The sequence below is a fragment of the Bos taurus genome, chromosome 22 (assembly GCF_002263795.3).
Source record: "Bos taurus isolate L1 Dominette 01449 registration number 42190680 breed Hereford chromosome 22, ARS-UCD2.0, whole genome shotgun sequence".
Classification (NCBI taxonomy): domain Eukaryota; kingdom Metazoa; phylum Chordata; class Mammalia; order Artiodactyla; family Bovidae; genus Bos; species Bos taurus.
This window is the reverse complement of record NC_037349.1, coordinates 56,781,080-56,804,771: the sequence shown is the minus strand read 5'-3', so window position 1 is coordinate 56,804,771 and position 23,692 is coordinate 56,781,080. Positions and strand designations below refer to the sequence as shown.

Below are 23,692 nucleotides of genomic sequence, written 5' to 3'. Positions count from 1 at the left end.
TTACCAGCCCTGACCCCCAGTCATACTTTGGAAAAACCCTAAGTATGTAATTCTAAACAGAACTCCTGCTTCCAGGAACATCTGAAGGTTGACTTGAACATCAGGGTCACCTAGGCTGTAGTCTCGCCTTTTCTATTAGTTGGCAATCTGTTAAAATCTCTGGGCCTCGGTTTCCTTATCTTTTAAGATATTGATTATGAGGATCAAGTAAGATCAAATAAATACAGGGCTTAGAAAAATTTTTTACAGATCATATATCTTTAAGATGTTACTGTCGTCACTGTCTTTGGTTTTCATCTTTTCCACATGAGGAAATTTAGTGCTTATCCATGTGATAGAACGTATGTTCAAAGAATGTCTACAACTACTCAATATCTTTGTAATAGCTCAGTTCAGGAATGGTGTTAGGCTCCTTCATTGTGTTAATTCGTTAATTAACATTGGTTTTGTGCACCTATATGAAAAGGGTGAAATGTAATAGACCTAGACCCTACTGCACATTCCTCGGGAAAAGTGCCTGCTGGGGAGCGGTCCCACAAAGTAGACTCACTTCCTGCAAGTTCACATCCTTTTAAGAAGAACCGACTGGGATGCGTGGTGGCTGGAATGCGATGAAGTGACTTGACTTACACCCTAAGTGATGAGTGGAAGTTACAATGTTCCCAGCTCCAGTATGTGGAGGTCTCTGTTCTCATCCTTTCATCCATCAGACTGTGCAGTAACAGTAATAGCAACAGCAAGTAAGAGTCTTAGGAGAATAAGTTCTCTGTGCACTTCTGCTCCCCGACATGGCAAGGGGAAAAAAATCTTTATGTGTGAACTACTGATGGCTGCTACTATAAATTTGTTTTTCCAACTTTTTAATTTCGATTGATGTTTTCTTAGTTCAGGTTTTCCTTATTCCTCACCTGAGTTATTGCATATTGTCTCTCTGACTCAATCCACCATTCCCATTTCATCTTTCAAGTAGACAGATTTTCTTCTCAAACATGTGTCTGCATTTCACCCCGATTCCTGGGAGCGTTACAGGCTTCATGGCCAACCTCAACCTACAGCCTCAGTCTCGTGGCTTCCATGTCAGGGCGTGGCCACACCAGATGGCTCTATTAGTGTTGCTCTCATAGCATTGGTTCATGCCTAGAATGTACCAAGTATCAGATGATTGCTGATTTTTTAGTTAGTTTCACCAAGGGAGCTTCTTGGGGATAAAGACTGTCTTCTGGGTGTCCCTAGTACTTAATACAGTTCCTAGCAAGGATTATGCAAGTGCTACAATTCTAATGGAATTAAAATTAAATGATTCAGCTATACTTTTATTACTGCTAATTAAGGATAGTACTATTAGCATTCTTGCCTAACTATTACTTTTACGTCTACCAACAAGAGCTGGAAGGGTGATACAAAGTGTGGTATCAGCCAGCTACTTTCTGACCCGTATAATTCAGAGATGAGGAATATTTAGTTCACAGACTTGTTATGACCTTTCAGTCTTCTCTAGTACTTGAAACACCCACTCCAGTGTTCTTGCCTGGAGAATCCCAGGGACGGGGAAGCCTGGTGGGCTGCCGTCTATGGGATCGCACAGAGTCGGACATGACTGAAGCGACTTAGCAGCAGCAGCAGCAGTATTTGAAACAGAGCTGCTCAGTCAGGTAAAGATCTATGGCAGTTATTTGTACGAAGGTTTTGTTGTTGTTCCTAATTATATGTGTTGTTTATTTGACAAGCATTTCCGAGCTACTTTTCTGTATCCAGCCCTGTTCTAGACCAAGGGGAATGACACCATTCATTACTCACAGTCTCATTTCAAGGGCAGTGCCAACACAGACCACATGAAAGAATTAAATCACAGAGCTGAGTGACGTGTGTTTGGGGGGAAACATGGGTGAAAGTTTGTAGAAGCAAACACATCCACAGAGCTGGAGTAGTCAGGTGAGCTGCACCCTGAAAAGGTGGATACGGACAGGAAGGAGCTGGAGATATTAGACACGAGGGGCATTGTGGGGCGGGGATTTCAGGATTTCAGGGACACACTGACTGCACTCTAGAGTCAGTGGGAGGGTCACGTAGGAGGGGAAGGGCTGAGCTTGGCAGGATATGAAGGCCAGAGCAAGGAACTTGGGCTTTGTCTAGGAGACATTGGGCAACTTGAAGATTCGGGAGGGGGACGTGGTGCAACAGTCACTCCATTTGGAAAGGACAAGTGAAAGAGATATTTTGATAATGTAAGATTGGGTGACTGAATAAAAAGCAAAGAGAATGAAAGAAAAGGGTCAAGAATGACCTTTGGGGTGATGTATAGAGAGATGGAAAAACTGTGGGAGAGGAACTGTGTTTGGGGGAAAAAAGATGAGGTTGATTTTAGGCTTGTTGAATTTGAAGTGAAGGTGGAGTATCTCAGTAGGAAAGCCCTAGAGAGGTGAAGATTCGAGACTGAGCCTTGTTTCGGAGGCTGGAATGAGACACGTTGTCTAGGATGTCGTGAACACAGAGTAAAGCATGCTTCACATAGCATAGGGCAGCACAGCATGGAACATAGAGTGAAGAACAGCGCACAGGTCAGGCCTAAAGGGGGAAGCTGAACAAACGGCAAGAGTAGATAAGATCATCACATCACTGCCAAATAAGGCAAATTTTAAGACGAGGAAAAGAATACAAGCCTTAGGACCTCTTACGCACCTGGCGTTATGTTACTAACTTGACGTATATCATCTTGTTTCATCCTCACAACAACTGTGTAATCGGTAGGAATTATAATTACCCCCATTTCCCAGATGAATAAAGTGAAGTTAAACAGGTGAAATAATGTGCCTGAGGGCATACTGTCAGTGCCAAAAGGAGTGTAATTTCAACTGAGATTCTTTTGACTTCCAAGCTCACACATTTTTTTTTTCAACTGAAATATTGTAAAATGACGGCGAACTGTCAAGAAGAATGAGAAAAGGAGTAATGCCATTAACAGCTGCAAGGAGGAGATCATTGTTTAATTTTATAGCTGAAGTGTAGTGGGAGGAGGGCTTCCCTGGTGGCTCAGCAGTAAAGAATCTGCCTGCAATGCAGGAGCCTCAGGAGACTCAGGTTCCATCCCCTGGGTCAGGAAGATGCCCTGGGGGAGGGCATGGCAACCCACTCCAGTATTCTTGCCTGGAGAATCCCATGGACGGAGGAGCCTGGCAGGCTACAGTCCATGGGTCACAAAGACTCAGACAGGAATGAGCGAGTGAGCGCACAAGCGCTCAGAGTGGGCGGGATGACTGTGTAGGGAGCTTAGAAGGTAACAGGTGGTAATATATCGATGAAGGGGGAGATTTTAGACCCCCGCTGAGTGGGGCAACAAATAGGACAGCTCTCCCAAAAAGCTAAATCAAGGAATGTAGTGAGGAGCGCAAATCAGTGGGGGAGGAGATAGTGTAGGGCTGAGGCCTGAGAAAAGTCGTTAAAAAGGGCCGGAACCTGCAAGAAAGGATTGCTTCCACTGAGTTTAGAGGTTGGTTTTCCAGTGGAGACCAGGGGGCAGGGAGTAAATGAGAAACATGTCAGATAAACATAGAATTTTTTTAAATTACTTTTTTCCTATTTATGTATTTAATTTTTTGGCCACGCCACAGCATGTGGGATCATAGTTCCCCTACCAGGGACTGAACCCTTGCTTCCCGCTTTGGGAGCTCAGAGTCTTAGCCACTGGACCATCAGGGAAGTAGTCATTTATTTTTAATTGAAATATAGTTAATTTACAGTCAGTGTGCCATTGGTTTTAGGTATACAGCAAAATGATTCAGATATATATATATATATGTATATTCTTTTTCAGATTCTTCTCCCTTAAGTGAAGTGAAAGTCGCCAGTCGTGTCCGACTCTTTGCGACCCCATGGACTATACAGTCCACGGATTCTTCAGGCCAGAATCCTGGAATGGGTAGCCTTTCCCTTCTCCAGGGGATCTTCCCAACCCAGGGATCGAACCCAGGTCTCCTGCACTGCAGGCGGACTCTTTACCAGCTGAGCCACCAGGGAAACCCTTTTCTTTAAAGGTTATTGTAAAATATCGAGCAATTCCCTGTGCTGTACAGTACGGTCCTTGTTGGTTATCTATTTTGTTTATAGTAGCGTGTTTCTGTTAATCCCAGACTCCTAACTTATCCCTCCCCTCCTCTGCCTTTCTCCTTTGGTAACTGTAAGTTTGTTTTCTAAAACAGATTAAAAAAAAAAAAAACGCTAGTTGTAATGACACCTCCAAGTTATAACTTACTTGGGGAAGAGCTCATAAATATAGATATGGTGGCTACGTGACCGTAATCAATCATTTTCCCTCTTCCGGCCTCAGTTTTCCTGTGTGTTGACAGTTTGGTGTAGGGTAGACAAATGAGTCTCTAAGGACCCTTCCACTACTTCATTTTCTAAGCACTGTGGAATGGGATAGCCTTGATCTGTTCAGAGAGAGGGCAATCACATAGCTTTATACATCAAAGAAACTTGTAGGAATAATTAAAATTAGAGACACAAAGGAAATTTTTAAAGTTTTAAGTCCTCCAGTCAAAATTTCTGGTTGTATCTCTTTTCTCCCTTATTAACAGTTATTAAAATGTCAGTGTGTTACTAAGTGTAACTAACTCTTGTTACTAATTCTTGAAGGCAAGGTCTCTATCCTATCCTCTGATATGTCCTCACCATCAAGCCTAGTGCTTGATACAGAATAATGATTCTGCTTATTAAATGAATGAGAGTTGAATTACAAAACACAGTGTTTCCATTAGAGAGGGTGCTTTTTGTCTCCTGTGCTCTCCCTTCTCAGTCTCCTCAGTGACTGTTCAGAAGTGTATTAATTGTGCCAAGGTGGTCACTTTTCAATATGCTGCTTTCTTTCTGTACCATTTAATTGCTCTTTTATTTGATCGCTGTGTTGGTTTTTTGTTAAAGGAATCTATCCTTGGTGAGTTGGACAGTTCACTGAAACCTTAGGATTTTTTCAAAATTATCTTTTGTAAGAACTTACAAATTAATTAGTATTCTAGTGTCACACTTTTTTGTCAGTTTGGCTGTTGGCTATTTGGTTGCTAAGTCGTGTCTGACCTTTTGCAACCCCAAGGTACCAAGAACGTTGCCTTTATAAAAAGGAATCGCGTTTTGTATTACAGAGGAAAACTGATTTTGAGAAAAGCAGAAATCTATTTCTGAACAAATTCAGTGATGGTGGTGTAAGAAAAAAAAAAAAAGCCACAAGAAGTCATCCCAAATTAGTAATGCTTCCCATCTTAAACACATGATTTCAGTTGTCCCCAGCTAGCTAAAGGTTACAAAATGTCACCAAATACCCTTCACTTCCTTATGAGTTCTTGCTCCCCCCACCCTTATTCCCAAATATGGTAGATGGAGTTGTAAAAACCCTGAAGTATGACAATATAGTTTATTACACTTTTAGTTAGAAGCATTCTGCCAAAATGAGCTGAGAAATAGAGGAAATGGATTTAAATTTACAGCAGTCCACTGAGATAGAATATTACTTTTTCCAGACCACTCAACCAGCAAGCCAGTTTGTAACTTCAGTGCTCCATACGTTGGAAGAGTTGCAGCTGTCACAAAATCAACAGAAACATCTCCGGCTAAAGTACTTCAGTGTGAAGATTGACTGTAGGAATGTTTTTTTCAAATGCATGCTTTTATATACTTTATACCACTTTCCAGATGGCACCGATGTTACTTGGTGCTACTTTGGGACTTACTGATTGCTCTCATCTCTCTGACAGGAATTAGAGCCGGAGCTGACATTTTTCACCGTTAGCAGACTCTGACTTTAGCGATCTGGTGACTTGAAGATGCCTCTGTCTCTCATTACTGTGCTTCAAGTCTACAGATTGTCCCTGGTCTTCCCTTTTCCTGAGATAGAAATTCAGACTGTTTACCATGGGACATGCAAAAATGCCAACTTTAACAAATGGCTGTTTGATTCTTGGATAGAAATGGAAATATTGGGCAAGACAACCAAAGATCCCAAAACTGAGTGATCAGTGAAAGCTTTAGTTATCCTGGGTTTTGAGTCAAGATAGTAAGCAGCATAGCATATAGAATCAGCCATCCTGTGAAAACATGAACTTGAAGGAAGAGGGTGATTGATCTTCATTTCCCCCTTAAAAGTTTGTTCAATTTTAAGTTTGTTTGTTTGTTTTTTTCCAAAATATACACCCTCACCGTATTATTTTAAAAGTGGCCAATGTGCTGTGCACGTTGTGTTGAAAGAGGTTATCTTGTCATTTGAAATACAACAGGAGTGAAAAGGGTCGCGTGGTAAAAGAGAAGGAAACGGGGTGTTTTAACCCAGTTTGCTTCTTCCTCTTTGGACTGCTATTCATTTTATTTTAGCTGTTCTGTTTGCCTGAACACAGGCAGCGTCACCACTTCTGTTACAGTATTCTGCACTTAGAGAGTTAGAAGCAGCTATAAATCAGTAGATGGAGCAGAATCTTGGCGGATGAGGTCTCAGCCAGGAAACAAGCATTTTGTTTATAATTTAGACAATTCGAGAACCTGGTGTCTGGGCATTCAGTAAGAAGTCAGGGAAGGGAAGCCCAAAGAACCAGGACATTTATTATGAATAGATGTCACCTTTCTGCACTAGGAGGTTTAAATCCAAGTACCTTGAGAAAAACTAAGGATGTTTCTCTTTCTACTTACTTGGCAAGCTTTTTTTTTTTTTTTTAAAGAGTAAGGACCCCAAATCAAAAGAGAGCAAGGGCCACAGCAGTGCGTGTGAGCTGGCAGCTGGCATCATGCTTTTTGTGGCTCTGCTGAGAAAGGTCTCAGACCCACAGTCTGCAGAGGTAGTGAGAGGTTACTGCTCACACTACAGCTGAGGTACATTTGGGAAGGGCCTTTGAAACAAATACTCATGTCATAAAAGAGATGTTCAAATCCCAGGATCTTTTTTGTACAGAATGGCACTGGCTGCCATGTGCTTACTGGGCCATCAGTCCGTCCTTGGAGAAATATCTGTTCTAGTCCTATGCCCCCTTTTAGTTGGGCTGTTTGCTTTCTTGCCTTTTATTGTTCTTCTCTCGCTTCTTAGTTCATTTTCTTACACACTTTTCTGTATAATCAAAAAGATTATTTCACTGAGCCCAGAGACATGCTTTATATCTGCCTTTCATTACCACAGAGTCGAGGTTGAAGGCTTCTCACCCTGTTGCCAGAATTAGTACCTGAGAGTCTCCCTTGAAATGAAAGAGTTTTTCAGAGTGCTTTGATGCTCTGAAATTCCTCGTATTCTCTCCCAAATGGCAGCTTCATGAGCCCACGGCGCTACAGGACTGACTCACTGAGAAGTACTCAGGAAAACAAACGTCTACTTTCTTAGAAAGAGCTCACTGTAGACCTAGAAGAGACCATCTCTTTCTGAAATTTGGATCCAAAGAGTCTTGGGGGTCCACAGATATATTCTTGGGCTCTAAGAATTTCAGAATTTAAAAATACTGTGTTGTCATCAACAATAAAGGTCTTTATAAAGCCCCAGTTTCACAATTCAAGGACATTTTCATGGTTTCTTACATTAGTTTTCTCAACCTGGGCATAGTCTGAAGACACAGCCTTCGCAGATCTGTCCAATTTTTTTCTTCCCTTAAAAGGGACTCACATCTGTGATGCTTAAGAAACTCTGATCAAGTCCCCTTCCTCTCCTTTTACAAAGGAGGCCTAGAGAAGTTAAGACTTCCCGGAATAACACAGCAAGTTAATAAAACCAACCAACACTGAATCTCGAGTCTTTAGTCCGCGTTTGTTGTGGATGCTGCAGGGATCGTGAATCCATTGGATTTAAATGTTGTGGGAAAGGCAGACAGTGAGCAAGTGATAACTAAGACAGAGTGCTGCAAGGGAGGAAGAGTGGTGAGTTGTTTGGAGTGATAACGGGGATTTCACCTGATCTGAGGGTTTGGGGAAGTGATTTTTATGCTGATAATGGAAGAGAGAGTGTAGGAGTCAGCTTAAGAAAGGAGTTAGCTGTAGGAGAAAGGAGAAGTACCACAGAGGAAATAACACGCGAAGGCTCTGCATGGGGAAAAGCAAGCTGTAAATGGAGAAAAGGACTGGGGAGAGGCTTCAAAGATAAACAGGGATTACTCAAAGCAGTTCAGATGCCAGGCAATCAGAAGCCAATATAGATTTTAAATAATGGAGTGACAGAATCTGATTTGAACTTAAAGAGGTCATTCTGGCTAAAGTTGCCGAACTGTCTGGAGAGGCGATTAGAGCTGACTTAGGGAAAGCAGGTGGGAAATGATCAGAAAGATGTGTAAGAGAGACGAGTAATTTGGGTCGGGGTTGATAGCAGAGAAGGTTGAGAGAAGTGACCGAATGAATTTAACAGATGGAATCAAAAGGAGGTGGTGATTGATTGCATGTGAGTGTAAGAATAGTCAGTTATGACTTTTTTTTGGGGGGGGGTATGATCAGCTGGTAGATCAGTAGGAGCCATTTACTAAGTCAGGCTCACTGAATGAGACCAGTTCTAGGAAAAAGATGATAGATGTGGTCTTGGACCTGTTGAATTTTGAGGAGCCTATTGCAATGGACATATCAAATAGATGTTTATATAGAGGTCTGAGGCACAAAAGAGATGATGAGGATGGAGATAGAGATTTAATAATCTCAGTATATCCTAGACCTTTGAAGTCTTCTGTGATGAGATTGCTGAGGGGAGAGTATATAGAATTGGAAGAGTGAAGAGCCTTGAGGAAGAACCAACGTTCTTGGTAGGATCACTGGTATCTCAGGAGCCAGAAAGAAGAGAAACCATGGAAGAAGGACCAGGCTCTAGAGGTCTGCTCTGTGATGGAAAAGCCAAATGGTTCTGCAAAATATCTACCTACCTGACATGCTGAGATAGTTGGACGCCGCTGATGTGTCAAGTCAAACATTTTTCCATTTCTTTTTCCAGAAGGTAGTCTTGTGAAACGTTGATTAACTGGTATGTACAGTGTTCTCAGTTAATTGAGTCTCTCTGGAATCAACCAGAAAGCCCTCGTCATTTCTGTTACGTAAAATCCTTCTAAAACACAGTAAGCCAAGTTTCTGTCTTGGTAATTATTGTGGGGTGAAATAAAATTTAAATTGAGTTTAGGTAATTCTAATGATTCAGGAACTCTTCATGTCTTAGTTTCATTTTGAATAGCAGATAACATTTTACTAAAGATATAGAAAATGTTGAAGATTATCTCAGGAAATGCTCTAGAAGCCACTTTTAAAAACCAAATCACTTTTTAACTGCCTTTTTTCCCTTAGTGTTTGTCCATTTTTTCCTAAAGGTGTGGGAACAGCTTTCAGTACATCAAGAGCTTTTGACAGCTGATGAAAGTTATGTTGCATTTATTTTTATTTATATGTGGATTTGTATATAATTCTAACCTAGTAGAGCCAAGGATGTCCGTACATTTCTCAGTGTTGTTAATTTCATCAAAATGTGTACTCTTTGATCACTGACCCCGTGTATAAGGCAGCTCTTTGAGAATTATTCTAGTGACATTACAGATATACATATGCAGGCAATAAAGAGCAATGTGAAAAGTTGCAGCTGTATCAGGTTTGAGCAAATAAGTCATGAGGCAACTGCACAGGTGATCTTTCCAATGGTAATAATACCAAAGTGAATCTTTTAAAATGAAGTGAAATACCCTTCAAAGTGTGGTCTAGGGAGAAGGAAACTAACATCTATGCTTACTCTGTGCCAAGCGGTTCTCAGTGTCTTGCACACATTACAGTAAATCCCATGCATACGACCCTTCAAACTGCAAACCTTCAAAGATGCAAACGTGTGTTCCGTCACCGTCAGGCATGAGTGACGTTGCCCTCCGACTCCTGTTGCTGACGACACTTCCGCTCTACCATCTCCCACCTCCTCTCCCTCCTCCACTCAGTAGCTCTTCTTGTCTGTTCACTCGACGCCAGCCCCTGGAGGCCAGCTGTTGCACTGCAGTACCCTACTCTTAAGGTGCTGTACTATAAGGTTAAAAATGTCGCCTTTATTTTCTGTGTTTGTTTCTGTGTATTGTTTGTGTGAAAAGTGTGATAAACCTACTATAGTGCAGTACTATATAGCTGGTTGTATTAGTCGGGTACCTAGGCCATCTTTGTTGGATTTAAAAACAAATTGGACTTCTGAACATGCCCTCAGAACTGAACTCATTTGTGTGTAGAAGACTTACATGCAAGACTTAGTACTGTATTTCTTTGTAAAACAAAGAAATCGTAAAACCACAATTGTTTTATAATGAGGCCACTGAGACTAAAAGGTTAAGTACTTTGCCCAAAGTTACACCCTGGTAGGTGGTGATGCCAGAATTCTACTTGAAATTTCATTTTAAAGTGAGTGTTCTTTCTATTTACATCTCTACTCCTACCAGGATTTCAGGAGACCTGTAGTCTAGCTCCTGCCTCATCCTCTTAACTATGTTGCCTTGGATATGTCCTTTCCTCGATTCCTGTAAGGGCTTCCCAGGTGGCTCAATGGTAAAGAATCTGCCTGCCAGCGCAGAAGTTGAGGGTTTGATCCCTGGGTCGGGAAGATCCCCTGGAGAAGGAAACAGCAACCCACTCCAGTACTCTTGGCTGGGAAATCCCATGGACAGAGGAGCCTGGCAGGCTGCAGTTCAGGGGGTCACAAAGGGTTGGACACGACTTAGGGACTGAATAGTGACAATAACAAGAAGACTCCTATAAAGCACAATAACATTAGGATTCACTGTCCTCCGGACATATTCTTGCTCTTTCCCCTTGTCTGGAATGCTTCTTGCTTCCTCTCCAGGTGTCCATTCATGCATTGTTAACCCTTCATCAGTGGGTCAGACAACAGTAGTCTTTATTCATACATAACTGAGGTTCTGTGACACAGCTGTGAATAGATACTCCCATAGCTTTGTAGGCCGTAGAGACCTGGTCCCTCTTTTTCAGCAGACCGTACTCTGGTCTTATCTGCATCTTGCTCGTGTATAGGCCGCAGCTGGAATCCCATTCCTTCTGTGAACCCATCCCATCTTGATACGCTCTCCTGAGTCCCTGTGAAGCTGAGTCATTTTCCACGTATTTGGCGATTCACCAGGTGCTACCTTGTAACACCTCCTCCGTCATTGGCTGGAGCTCTTATTTACATCATGAACCATTACTTAACTTTTCACCTGTTTGCAGCTTGTTTCTCCAAGATATAAATTCCTTAAGGGCAGACTGACACTTCTCTGTATTTCCCACAGTGTCTTATAAATGGCAAGGTTTTCTGACGGGGTTCGTTCAACAGGTGTGTATTGATTTGGGTTAAATTTTTTAAATTGAGGTCTTACTTCTTGGTCGGCTGATCTTGGCCGTGTCACGTAGCTTCCTCAGTTTTCTATAAAATGGTAATAATTGCTACCTGTCGCGATTAAATAAGTAATATATGGAAAAATGCTTTGTGCACTTTAAGAGGCACACAAGCCTTACAAATTTGTTATCCCTTGTGATGAAAATCACCATATTCTGAATTCCTCCAATGGATCCTTCATATCCCATCGTTTACTTCAGCTATTCATTTGATCTCTTTTTATCTCTCTGGTCCTCTTATAGCTCTATACAGCTTAACATCTTTGTTTGCTCTAAGTGTAGTTCTGAATTTTTTTTTTTTGCTTTATTTTGAATATTCCCAAATCTTAGTCTTATTTATGACTGTGGATGTAAATGAACTGTCCTCAAAGTCCGTCAAATTAATGGGCCCCTCATACTGCAAAATTGGGAGTAATAGAAATTATTGTTAATTTTCTTTCAGGCTAGCTTAATCCATTCACTTGCAGTTTCAGATTGATATAAAGGTGTTGTTAGGAACTTGATATTGAGATTTTTTTTTAATCTATATTAAAACTTTGTTTATTCTCTAAAGAATATGTTAGAACTGGTACTCTCCAAGCCTGTGTTGCCTTCAGTTATGTTTATGAAACCTTGGCAAACTTAGTAATAACCCCAAAATACAGTCATTTCAATATCTAAGTCGTGATTAAGACTTTCCAAGTGTACAGAATGTAATGAATTGAGTTAGTCTTTACCACTTTTGATGCTTTGGTTAATTGTAACCATCAAACCAAACTTTATTTTGTTGTCTTCATTGAAATTAACTTTTTTGAGCATGTAAAAACTGGTTTTAATAGGATCATTGCTTCCTCTAGCTTTTCTAGAGCGTGGTTCCTATGTGGGTAATGTCTGTCCACCTCTTGGAAGCCTTGAAATAAATATATTGACTGTTGCTATTGTTATTTATGTTGAAAGATATTAAAATGAGATTTGTAATCCAAATGGGCATTACTTACTTCACATCTGGTTCCTTGAAAAGTGGCCAAATGCAACAATTCTTAATGCAAGACAGCCTGGGGCAAAACCTTTGCAATTCCCACCCTCCTTTGCAAAACAGCTGCCCTGTGTGAACCTTTAAAATGAAAAAGAAGAAAAGAGAAAGAAAATTTACTTTCACATTTAATTATAGATGTCCAATAACAGCGTGAATATAATTCTTATATTTAAGAGCTAACAACCACTGGGAGTGGAAGACAGTATGAAAGACACTATGGCAGCATTGATCTGGCTTCTATTTGTCAGGACCAGAGACATCGCAGAACTTCTTTCTTTAAATATCCTTACTGTGCTTAAAGTGATTATATGTTCTAGTGGCCTGTGACAATCTGTTTATGCCTGTTGCTCCGTTGCAGTCTTCAAAGTTCCAGACTTTGGGCAATAAAGTGTATGGTCATCTTACTGAAGCCTGAATGATGAACTGACTGAATGATTGAATCTTACTGAATGATGAGAACCAATTAAAGGAACTTCAGGTTGAGGTAGTGCTAGAACCGAAAGGCTGCTGATCAGAATTCTCACTAAAGAAGATGAAAACTGAGCTAGAAATTGATTGGTAACACATTCCGAATGTCACAGGGTCCCCCAGATTAATGCTGATTGCTCTCAGGGAGCATGGAGAGGCAGAGGGCCAGAACCAGGTCAGGAGCTTGTGGTATCTTTTATGTAACACTGACATTAGGTTTCCTGTCTGAGGTTTTCCAAGTTGAGAGTCTCACCTCTTGATACCCTGAGGAGCAGTGATGCTGGTATCTAGTAGAAACACTTCAGAGAAAAAAAAAAAAGGAAGATAATAGTTCTTTAGAAAAATGGAAACACATTGTTCCTGATAACTTTCATCTTCTTCGAAAAGTTTAGCTAAATATATCTGCCATTAACCTTAGTGATCTGCTTAGAAATTTAATTGTATCAATTATAAAAGGCTTGCTTTTGATATTCTCTTTTAAAGAGTCCTCAGTATTTGATAGCTATTTTTTTTAATACTCAGTTGTTGCACAGTGTAATTATTTGACTTAAAGCAGCCTTTTTAAATTCTAGGAGTAGTAGCTACTATTAAAAAAAAAAAAGATGCAGAAAAATATAAAGCAAAAACTAAGCACTCATAATCCTGTCACCACGAAATAACTAATGTTAAGACTATAGCATAGTTCTTTTCAGCTTTCTTAAACATATATATTTTTAACTTTTATTCAATGAAGGTCTTAAATTATATCTTTATGGAAAATGCTTTTAGTGTTCTGGTAACAATGGGAAAATCATATCTTACGTTTGTGTAGAGCTTTAAAACATGTAAAGATTTTTTTTATGTATATAGAAACATGTTTAATTGTAATAATATCCCTGTAAGACAAGGCAAATATTATTTCCTTTTTTACATTAGGGGAAAACTGGAGAAACTAGGGAAACTGGAGCCCAGAAATGCTCAGAAAGACACTGGCAAGCAGTAGAGCCTTGATTAGAACCCTGGGTTCCTTCACAGTCCAAGACTCTTTCTGTGTACAGCTTGAGAAATTTCTTATACTAGAACTTTTAAGTCCTCCAAAACAGAATCAGGTCTAAAGAACTAATTTTGAGAAACTGATTCTTCAAGTGGGAAAAGAAAGTAAGGAAAGAGAAGTGGTGTTTTTGTAGAATGGTCTTTAGGTTTGTAGAGGGGTTGTATTCAAAGAGTGATAACCATCTTTCTTAGAACCTCTTCCGAAAGTGTAACAAGGGGGCTGAGTCCTTTGGGGGTAGGGAACTTTCCTGAAGGCCTTTGAAAATATAGTGTACTGTCTGTTTAGAATTAATAGTCAATCAAGTCTTGAACCTCTAATGCTATATTAAGAAGAATAAATGAAGTAAAACATACCTTCTCTTGTTTTCAAAGGACTTAGCAATATACCTGGAGGAATAAAACAAACATGTGAAACAACTCAGGGGTAAATTGTGTGGTTCTTGAGGCAAGAATACTAGAGTGGTTTGCCATTCCCTTCTCCAGTGGACCACATTTGGTCAGAACTCTCCACCATGACCCGTCCATCTCGGGTGGCTCTGCCCAGCATGGCTCATAGCTTCAGTGAGTTACACAAGGCTGTGACCCACGTGATCATTTTGGTTAGCTTTCTGTGATTGTGGCTTTCATTCTGTAGACTGTGGGATTGTAGTTCTTGCTTCTTCTATCTGCCCTCTGATGGATCAGGATAAGAGGCTTGTGCAAACTTCCCGATGGGAGGGACTGGCTGTCGGGAAAACAGGGTCTTGAGGACCCTGATGCTGGGAAAGGTTGAAGGCAGGAGAAGGCTACGACAGAGGACGAGATGGTTGGATGACATCACTGACTCGATGGACATGAGTTTGAGCAAGCTCTGGGAGATGGTGAAGGACAGGGAAGCCTGGCATAGTACAGTCCATGGGGTTGCAGAGTCAGACAGGACTTAGCAACAGGCAACAAATTATGTGGTATTGACTCTGTGTACAATTTGTTATTAAGGTTAAGAACTAATGAACTGACATTCAAACAGCATTTACTTTGCTCCCATCAAGAAAAAAACATATCATTAAGTGTTATAGCAGAAATAAGATCAGGAAGCCAGAAACAAGCCCTGGAAGATGATAGAAAATACGAGTATACATATTGATTCACATGTTAATGAATCCATTCAACACGTATTGAGCACCTACTGTATACCACAGGTACATCTGAATAAGTAGATAACGTCCTTTTGAATAGAACTTCAGGTGTGTGTTAGGAAATAGTGAACAGTAGGGTGTTGAGTGGGTGGGTGGGTGTGTGGGCAGATGAGAGTCATAAGACTATCAACCTGTTAATAATAGGTTAGGCATGATTCTGATTAGGGACAGGAGTTTATAACAGATGAGATCTTAATCCTTAAAGCACATTGATTGGAAGAGCTAAATGTTAGATGTCTTCTCATCTACTCTCCTTTCCCTGTCTCCACTTTATAAATGGGGAATTAAGACCAGAGCCACTGTGGCTTGTTCATGAATGGAGTTAGTAGCAGAACTCAAGGGTGAACCCTGGTCTTCTGCTTCCTTTCAGTTACACTCTTCTGCCTCTTAACTTTTTCTTTTCATTCGCTTGTTCTTTCAGCATCTACTTTGTTCCCAGATTAGACCAAAATAAAATAAACTAACGTGTGAGAGAACATCAATAACTACTATATGAGGGGTTTTTTGCCTTTGTTTATGGGAGAGGAAAGAATTCTAAAGAGACCAGAATGGTCCAAAAATGCCTCATGGAGAGGTGGCATCTAAACTGGGACTAAAAAGCTAAGAAATTTTTTTTACCTTTTTATTTTATATTGGAGTACAGCCAGTTAATAAAGTTGTGATTGTTTCAGGTGTACGGCAAAGGGAGTTAGCCATACATACACATGTATCCATTCTCCTCCAAAACCCCCTGCCTATCCAGGCTGTCATATAACATTGGACAGAGTTCCCTGTGCTATACAGTAGGACCTTGTTGGTTATCCATTTTGGTTATCCATTTTATTTTATTCTTTGTAGCTTTAAACTTTTTATTTTGTACTGGGGTATAGAGCATCTGTCTACAATGCGGGAGACTCGGGTTCAATCCCTGGGTCGGGAAGATCCCCTGGAGAAGGCAATGGCACCCCGCTCTAGTACTCTTCCTGGAGAGTCCCATGGATGGAGGAGCCTGGTGGGCTGCAGTCCATGGGGTCGCAGAGAGTCGGACACGACTGCGCGACGTCACGTCACTTCATAGCTGGTGAACAGTGTGGTGGTAGTTTCAGGTGGAAAGCGAAGGGACTCAGCCGTGCGCATGACATGTACCCATTCTCCCCCAAACCCCCTTCCTATCCAGGCTGTCACATAACATCGAGCACAGTTCCCTGTGTGATACAGCCGGGCCACGCTGGTTATCCATTTTAAATAGAGCAGTGTGTACATGTCAATCCCCAATCCCTAACTGTCTCTTTCTCCCATCCTTCCCCTCCCCCCAGCCGTAAGTTTGTCCTCTAATTAAAAGTCTGTGAGTCCATTTTCTGTTTTGTAAATAAGTTTATTTGGATCATTTTTTAAAAGATGTCATGGATTCTAGCTTTGATTTTGTCACGAACTCCGTGTTATCTAGGGCACAGCAGTGGGCAAGTCGCTTAACCTGTTAGTACCTTGGTTTCCCCAACCATAAGTGGCAAAGGGTTAAGTTAAACGTTCTTTAAGACTTCCTGCATAAGTGCCAATCTCACACTTCCATTATCTGTGTGTACCATACCCTTTCCCAATCCCCTATTTATCCCCTCTCCCAAACGCTCTTTTCAAAGCTCCTTTAATCAGCTTGCCATACTGCTTGCCTCATTAACGCTTGGTCACTAAAACTTCCTGACCTCAGAGCAGAGGTCTTTTGGGTGCGCAGTTCCCAAAGCATTTATCTGAGAGCTCCGTAGGAGACTGACTGTGTATCATTCATTAATCTCCCAGGGGCTACGTTCTCATCCTTGATAATAACTCTCTGATGGAAGCTCTCCCATAGATAGCAATACACTTTCCCTTCAGGCACTACATGAAAGAAACAATGGAATCATCCTATAAAATTACACAGAATGAGACTCTGGCCCATTGTTTTCTTCTGCTGCCTAAGGAAGAAGCTGTACTCTTTGGATCCCTGTAAAGAGTTTGGCTTGTCCACCTCCTCGGATTCCCAAGTAACAATTAGGCAATCTGGCCTTCTTCCCACTTCTCATTTCAGTGTGTAGGATACTTGTCAACTTGCCCAGAATGACTTTAGGCATTTTGAGCTCTTCATCTGAGTGTATGCAATAGATAAATAAAAACATAATTAAAAGGAAGACTGACTTAATACTTGATTTTATTTTTATGGAGGGAGGGCATACTTATTTTAGAATTGAAAGCATTGTTTGTTTGTTTTTGTCTCTCTTCATATTTTAGTTTTCTTCTCCTTCCCTTTGTGTTCAATAAGATGTTTCTAAATGTTCAAAGTAAAGAGTTTATTAAAATGCAGCTCATGTTTGTAAATGAAAAAACATAGCATCTTACTTTCTAGTGCTCAGTGTATCTGAAGAAAAGCACCCCTGGAGTGCAAAAAACAAACTCAGTGGTTGGAATGTGGTTTAATAAGCCCACAAACCTGTCAGGAATCTTAAACTCTCTTCCCAAAGCTATGCTGACACACAACATAACTGTGGAGGAACCAGTTCAGTTTGTATTGTATGTAATCCCTATAATTTAGGAATAACCACTTGCTGAAAACTGAAAATCGCTGGTAGTGGAAATCGTTAGGTGAAACTGAAGCCTTCGTTATATTATTAGGAGTTGACAAGTGGTTTGTACGTTTAATAAAAGGAAAAAGGACTAGAGCTCTAAAGACCCAGTGGATGGGTGTCTTGGTTGTCACTATCCTAGAACCAAAGATAACAGAAAAGCAAAAAAAATAGGAACTTAAATATGTCAGTATTTTATGATATAGGAATTCAGGGAAAAGCATTCAAGAACAGAAGAGCATTCAGTGAACATTCAGAACAGAATGCCTAAGCAAGAGATTTCGATACTGAAGATATCTACTTTTTTAAGTAAGAGAAAAAATTAAATATTTACTCTTCCTTTGTAATAGAAAACTATACCTCAGGGGTATCCACATTGCCTTGCTTCTCAATGGAAAGCTCTACCTCATATAAAAATGCCAGCTAATAAATGTAGAAAGAGGGATAGAATCACACATCATAAACTCAAAGTGCTGATTCACTCAAGGATTATTCAGTGTGTTGTGGCTTTTGGGGGAATGGTTGGTGAAACTGAATATCCCTATAATTCCATAGTTAGCAGCACACATATTACTTTCTAGTTGCAAGGAAAAAAAGGAACCCTACAGTGTTATCGTCATTCTAAATTAGTCATTGAGCTTAGCATCACTGATGGTCAGTCATATACCATCTCTCTGATGTGATGAGCTAGGAAACATAGACTGTTACCTATGTTACATTAAAAAAAATGTTTCACCTGAATCCACACACCCTTAGATATAACACCCAATTTGTGGGAAACATGGGGATAGAGAAGCAAGATAAACAATCCCAGAAGAAAACAGCCAGACAAATCCAGAGGGTGGACATACCATGGGGTGAATTGGGCTAATCTTTTCAATTAGTCAGTGGCCTTAAAATTAAGGAAAGTCAGCAGTGGGGGAAGGTGACTACCCTAGATTTTAGAAGACTTAAGGAACGTACAACCAAATGGATAGCTACATCCTGGGTTAGATTCAGGCTAGGCATAAACCAGTTACAAAGAACATTTGGGGTCAACTGGGAAAATTTAAATTTGAACTGGGTATTATTTGAAATGAAAATTTAGTAAAATGGAAAGATGGGCATTATGAACGTTAAAAAGCAGGTTACCTGGAAGCAAGGGGGATTTGGAGGAGAATGGATACATGTCTGTGCATGGCCGAGTCCCTCCACTGTCCACCTGAAACCATCACAACATTGTTAATTGGCTCTACCCCAATGCAAGTATGAACTTAAAAATAAAAAATAATGAATAAAACAACTTATAAGTAAATGAAAAGCAGGCTTGCCACCACTTAAGTACCATATCTCATTTTTACTAAAAAACACAAATACTATGTGTATAGATACAGGTAAGTACATTTATATATGTGCTTAGGATTATACATATGCCCAGAAAAAGATGCAGTCAGAGAAGCACTAAGAGTTCAACATTAGTGATCTCTAAGTAGCAGAAATACGATGATTTTATTTTTACCTATCTGTATTTTGAAATTTTCAACAATGAAAATGGATTGGTTCTGTAAATATAAAATGTTAATTAAAAAAAAACACTTTCATATGGTAAAGCAACAGTGTTTTCTGTCCTTTAAGGAAAACAAAAATGTTTCCATGGAGGAAGAAAAGTGAAAAGACTGGAAAACAATTTAGTATCTTTCAAAAACATCTGGTAGTGGGTTTTGCCTATAAGTTGTATCTATTTGTCTTTAGTCAACATGGTGTAAAGAGTCAAACAGACCCATGTTTGAATTCAAGCTCTGTCACTTTACAAGCGTTTTTACTTGGGGCATGTCACTTTATCTCTCCAAGTCTCTGTTTTCTCATCTAAAAGAGTGGTTGTGAGAATTAAAGATGCCTTAAATAAATCAGTGCCCGGAACAGAGTGCACTTTCAAAATTATAATATTTTGAAATCTTATCATCAGCGATTTAAACCTTACACATGACAACTTGATTAATAAAATAATGAGAACAGTCACCAACTGACACCTCGGTTGCTCTCAAGTTTACGTTTTTTGAATGTAAGTATGTTTCGCAAAGTGAGTATGACTTGCCTGGTGGCTCAGATGGTAAAGCATCTGCCTACACTGTGGGAGACCGGGGTTCGATCCCTGGGTTGGGAAGATCCTCTGGAGAAGGAAATGACAACCCACTCTAGTACTCTTGCCTGGAAAATCCCATGGACAGAGGAGCATGGTAGGCTACAGTCCATGGGGTCGCAAAGAGTCGGACACGACTGAGTGACTCCACTTTCACTTTCTCTGTTTCACAAAGACCCAGTGTATATAACAAGAGTATGAAATTGTTAAGTAGTTACATCTTCAAAAAAAGTATGAATTTTAAAGGTTCGCTTAGCAATAGAAGACCCATTTTTATTTATGGTAGCACTTAGAGAGCTGATAGAAAAATAAAGATTAATTTTGTAGCCAAAATCCATTGTCAGGTTCCACATGCAAGCTCTTTTCAAGAGCTGCTTTTTACTTTCTTCTTTTGCTTTGAAGGACCTCGTAGCATCATTGTGAATTTCAAAATAGATAAAAGCACAGTGCAGCTCTAAAGTGCTTTTTAAAACTTAAAAGTATGAGTACCTCACAGTGGAAATTTTCACATAGTAATTTTATTCTTTTCATTAGAGGAACTGTGTCAATAGAAAGTACAACTGTTTGTACCAGAAGAACCCCAGGCTGTTAGGATGACTCATGAAGAATCTGAGCATGAGGCAAAAGGACATTTGTCAGCAGAATGGGTTCCTGAACTGATTGATCAGATATCACCAATTTTTAATTACCAAGCTGTTACTGAGTACTTCGTTTTTAAAAAGCCCCAACCCTAAACTCTGTGGTCCGCTGTGGCATTCCCACAGGTGAGTCACCCACATTAAGTGACTCGCATGGTACTGAAGCTTTTGTGCTAATACACTTCTAACGTAATTGTTGGCATTAAGAATAATTGATTGGAACAATTTACTTGAACGTTTTATTGCATCATTTTAATGAGACAGAGCACACACTGGGAATGAAGAAACCTGATTTCTAGCTCAAAGTCTGCTTCTGATTATTGGAGTCATACCTTGGGCAAATCATTTGATTTCTCTGTAACTCATTTTCCTTATGAAAAATTAAGAGTTTGAATGTGTTAATCTCTGTGGTATCAAGTTATAGGAGTCTGTAATCTCATTGTATTTCCTTTGGGGCAGTCACAAAACTGGTAAATGGCTTATTTTACATAAACTAAACTTGCCTAAAGCTCTGTGGCGCTGAACTTGCATTAGGATTGCGGGGTTTCATATGGCTCACCAGTGATGGGATACGTTACCTTAGGAATCTCCAGATAGCTGATCTTGAAAAATTAATTGATAAAATCTGAACAGTGAAGAAGATACATGTTTTAGAAGTTTGGGATTTCCCACAACTTAAATATGGGTCAGTTGATGATATCACCTGTAGGTATTTTATTATGGTTAGAAACCAAATTGCTGGAGAATTTCAAATATTACACTGCAAACACAAGTTAACATAGTTTAGGTGGTATGTCTTTGGTTCAACGGTATAATGACTGGAAAAGTGTTTAGTTGATCCCTAGAAAGTGGTTAGACAGGTTAGAGTTTTGTTTTGTTTTTGTTTTTGTTTTTTTTCAGGTATAACAGGCAAGTTAACTTTTGAAGGGGATGGGGGGACGCGGGAAGAAGGAAGTTTCCAGATGAAAGTGCCTTTGGTGGTGTACCTAATTAGCCACCAGGTATAAGAAGGAAGTAGTAACTCAGGATTAGAACATGAATAAGAATGCAATATACAGAGTTTCCATTACCCTTTAAATAAACAAATTGCAGGCGTACTGTTAAGTATCTCCACATTGGAAGCCAAAAGGACTTAAAGGGTTTTGCAGAAAGTTCTTCTCATTCCAGAGATGAGAAACGTGAACCCAAAGAGTTAACACAAGTCTGAAGCCATATAACAACTGAAAACCTATGCTTTCTGGCTCCAGTTTCTATCTGTGACCCCATGGATCACATCACTTCAGGGTCAAGAAAACCTTTTAAAATACCAAATACACATTTTCTGGAGCTATTGGCTATGAGCTAACATCTTTTCATCAAGTTAATTCTTTTCGTTCAGAATGGTTGTTGTTGTTGTTTCGTCGCTAAGTTGTGTCTGACTCTTTGCGACCCCATGGACTGCAGTGCACCAGGCTTCCCTGTCCTTCACTGTCTCCTGGACTTTGCTCAGATTCATGTTCATTCATCAAAATGGTTTATTAGCTTAGAATAATAATCCTGTATAGAAAACATATTCTGTCCGTGGGGTTCTCCAAGTGAGAACACTGGAGTGGGTTGCCATGTCCTTCTCCAGTTGACCACGTTTTGTCAGAACTCTTCAGTGTGACGTGTCTGTCCTGGGTGGCCCTGCATGGCATGGCTCCTAGCTTCACTGAGTTACACAGGCCCCTTCACTATGACAAGGCTGTGATCCACAAAGAGCCAACTAACTGGAAGAGACCCTGCTAATGGCAAAGTTTGAAGGCAAAAGGAGAAGAGGGTGGCAGAGGATGAGATGGTTAAATAGCATGACCGACTCAATGGACCTGAACGTGAGCAAATTCTGGGAGATAGTGGAGAACAGAGGAGCCTGGCGTGCTGCAGTCCATGGGGTCACAAAGAATCGGACTTGACTTAGCGACTGAACAACAACAATGCTGACATAGAAAACATGTCGTTGAGTTGGCCAAAAAAATTATTTCGAGTTTTTCATGTATGTGAAAATCCGAATGACCTTTGTGGCCAATACTTTTTGAAATTCTGAACCAAGTTATAGTTTTAGCTTAAAGAAGAATGGATCTTGCCCTCCTTTCTTTCAAGAAAAAAAGAAAGAACCCAGATATGTTCAGTGGTGGCCTTCCTTTCTCTCTTTCCATGGGAATCCTGGACTTGCTGGGATGGTGGCCGTGGGATCTACCTGTTAGGATACAGGGTTGTATGTTCTGCTTAAAGGCCTGTGTCCCATTGAAACATCGTTTTTCCCATGCTGTGTTCCCAGAGACTGTGGAGAAACTGAATCGATGCACCCCCGACACTGGAAGGTGGGGTTCTGAGCTGACTTTAGTTGCACCAGGAAAAGGCAGCAGTTCTGGGCAGGTGAAGTGAGCTTCAGAAGTCTTTCTGGTTGTTGGCAGCTGTGTGGCTTCCTTGGGGGACCACGGGGAGATGTCAGTCTTGTCAGAAGAAGAAAGCTGAAGGTGTTGTCACTTCCCAAGGTCCCTCTCCTCCGTGAATGATCCCTGGGAGACAGATGTGTTAGGCAGCTGTCTCCTCATGGCTCTCATCACCAAACGATCAATAACATGTGTTGATGCCAGCTAGGCACACAGCTAGGCAGGACCCGAGGGATGCTCACAATTATTAGGTATTGTTCCCTCAAGGAGCTCCTGACCTTTTAGGAGCTAATGCAGGTGGTCATAGCTCTTGTAGCATGAAACAAAGCAACTTTTTCAGTGGGGCTATAGCAGAAGGAAATGGCAACCCACTCCAGTATTCTTGCCTGGGAAACCCATGGACAGAGGAGCCTAGAGGGCTACAGTCCACGGGGTCACAAAGGGTCAGACACAACTGAGCGCAGGTAGAGACAGAGAGCCAGCAGGAGAAAGAATTCTTTACGCACTGTGCTAACTTGTACTAACGCAGCTTGCTTTACAGAAAAGAAAAAGAACGCGCTTAAGCAGCTTTCAAATTAAAATTCAATCTAGGGAATGAAATCCAAATTTAACCTGTAGCCACCCAACCTGGAACAGTAAAGAATCCGCCTGCCAATGCAGGAGACCCAGGTTCAATCCCTGGGTTGGGAAGATCCCCTGAGAAGGGAATGGCTACCCGGACTCCAGTATTCTTGCCTGGAGAATCCCATGGACAGAGGAGCCTGGCAGGCTACAGTCCATGGTGTTGCAAAGAGTCGGACACGACCTTTTGACTAACACACAGACACACACATGCTGCAGTATGTTACAGAAGCTGAGCTATAACATTGTACATGTGAAACTTACATGATGTTATCAACTAATGTTACTAGGATTGAAAAAAGA

General features: G+C 40.6%; 1 long non-coding RNA gene across 2 annotated transcripts in view; it reads left to right on the top strand.

Annotated features, from left to right (window-relative positions):
- The window catches only part of PPARG-TSEN2, a 214,416-nt gene that overhangs the window by 28,204 nt on the left and 162,520 nt on the right, over positions 1-23,692 (top strand).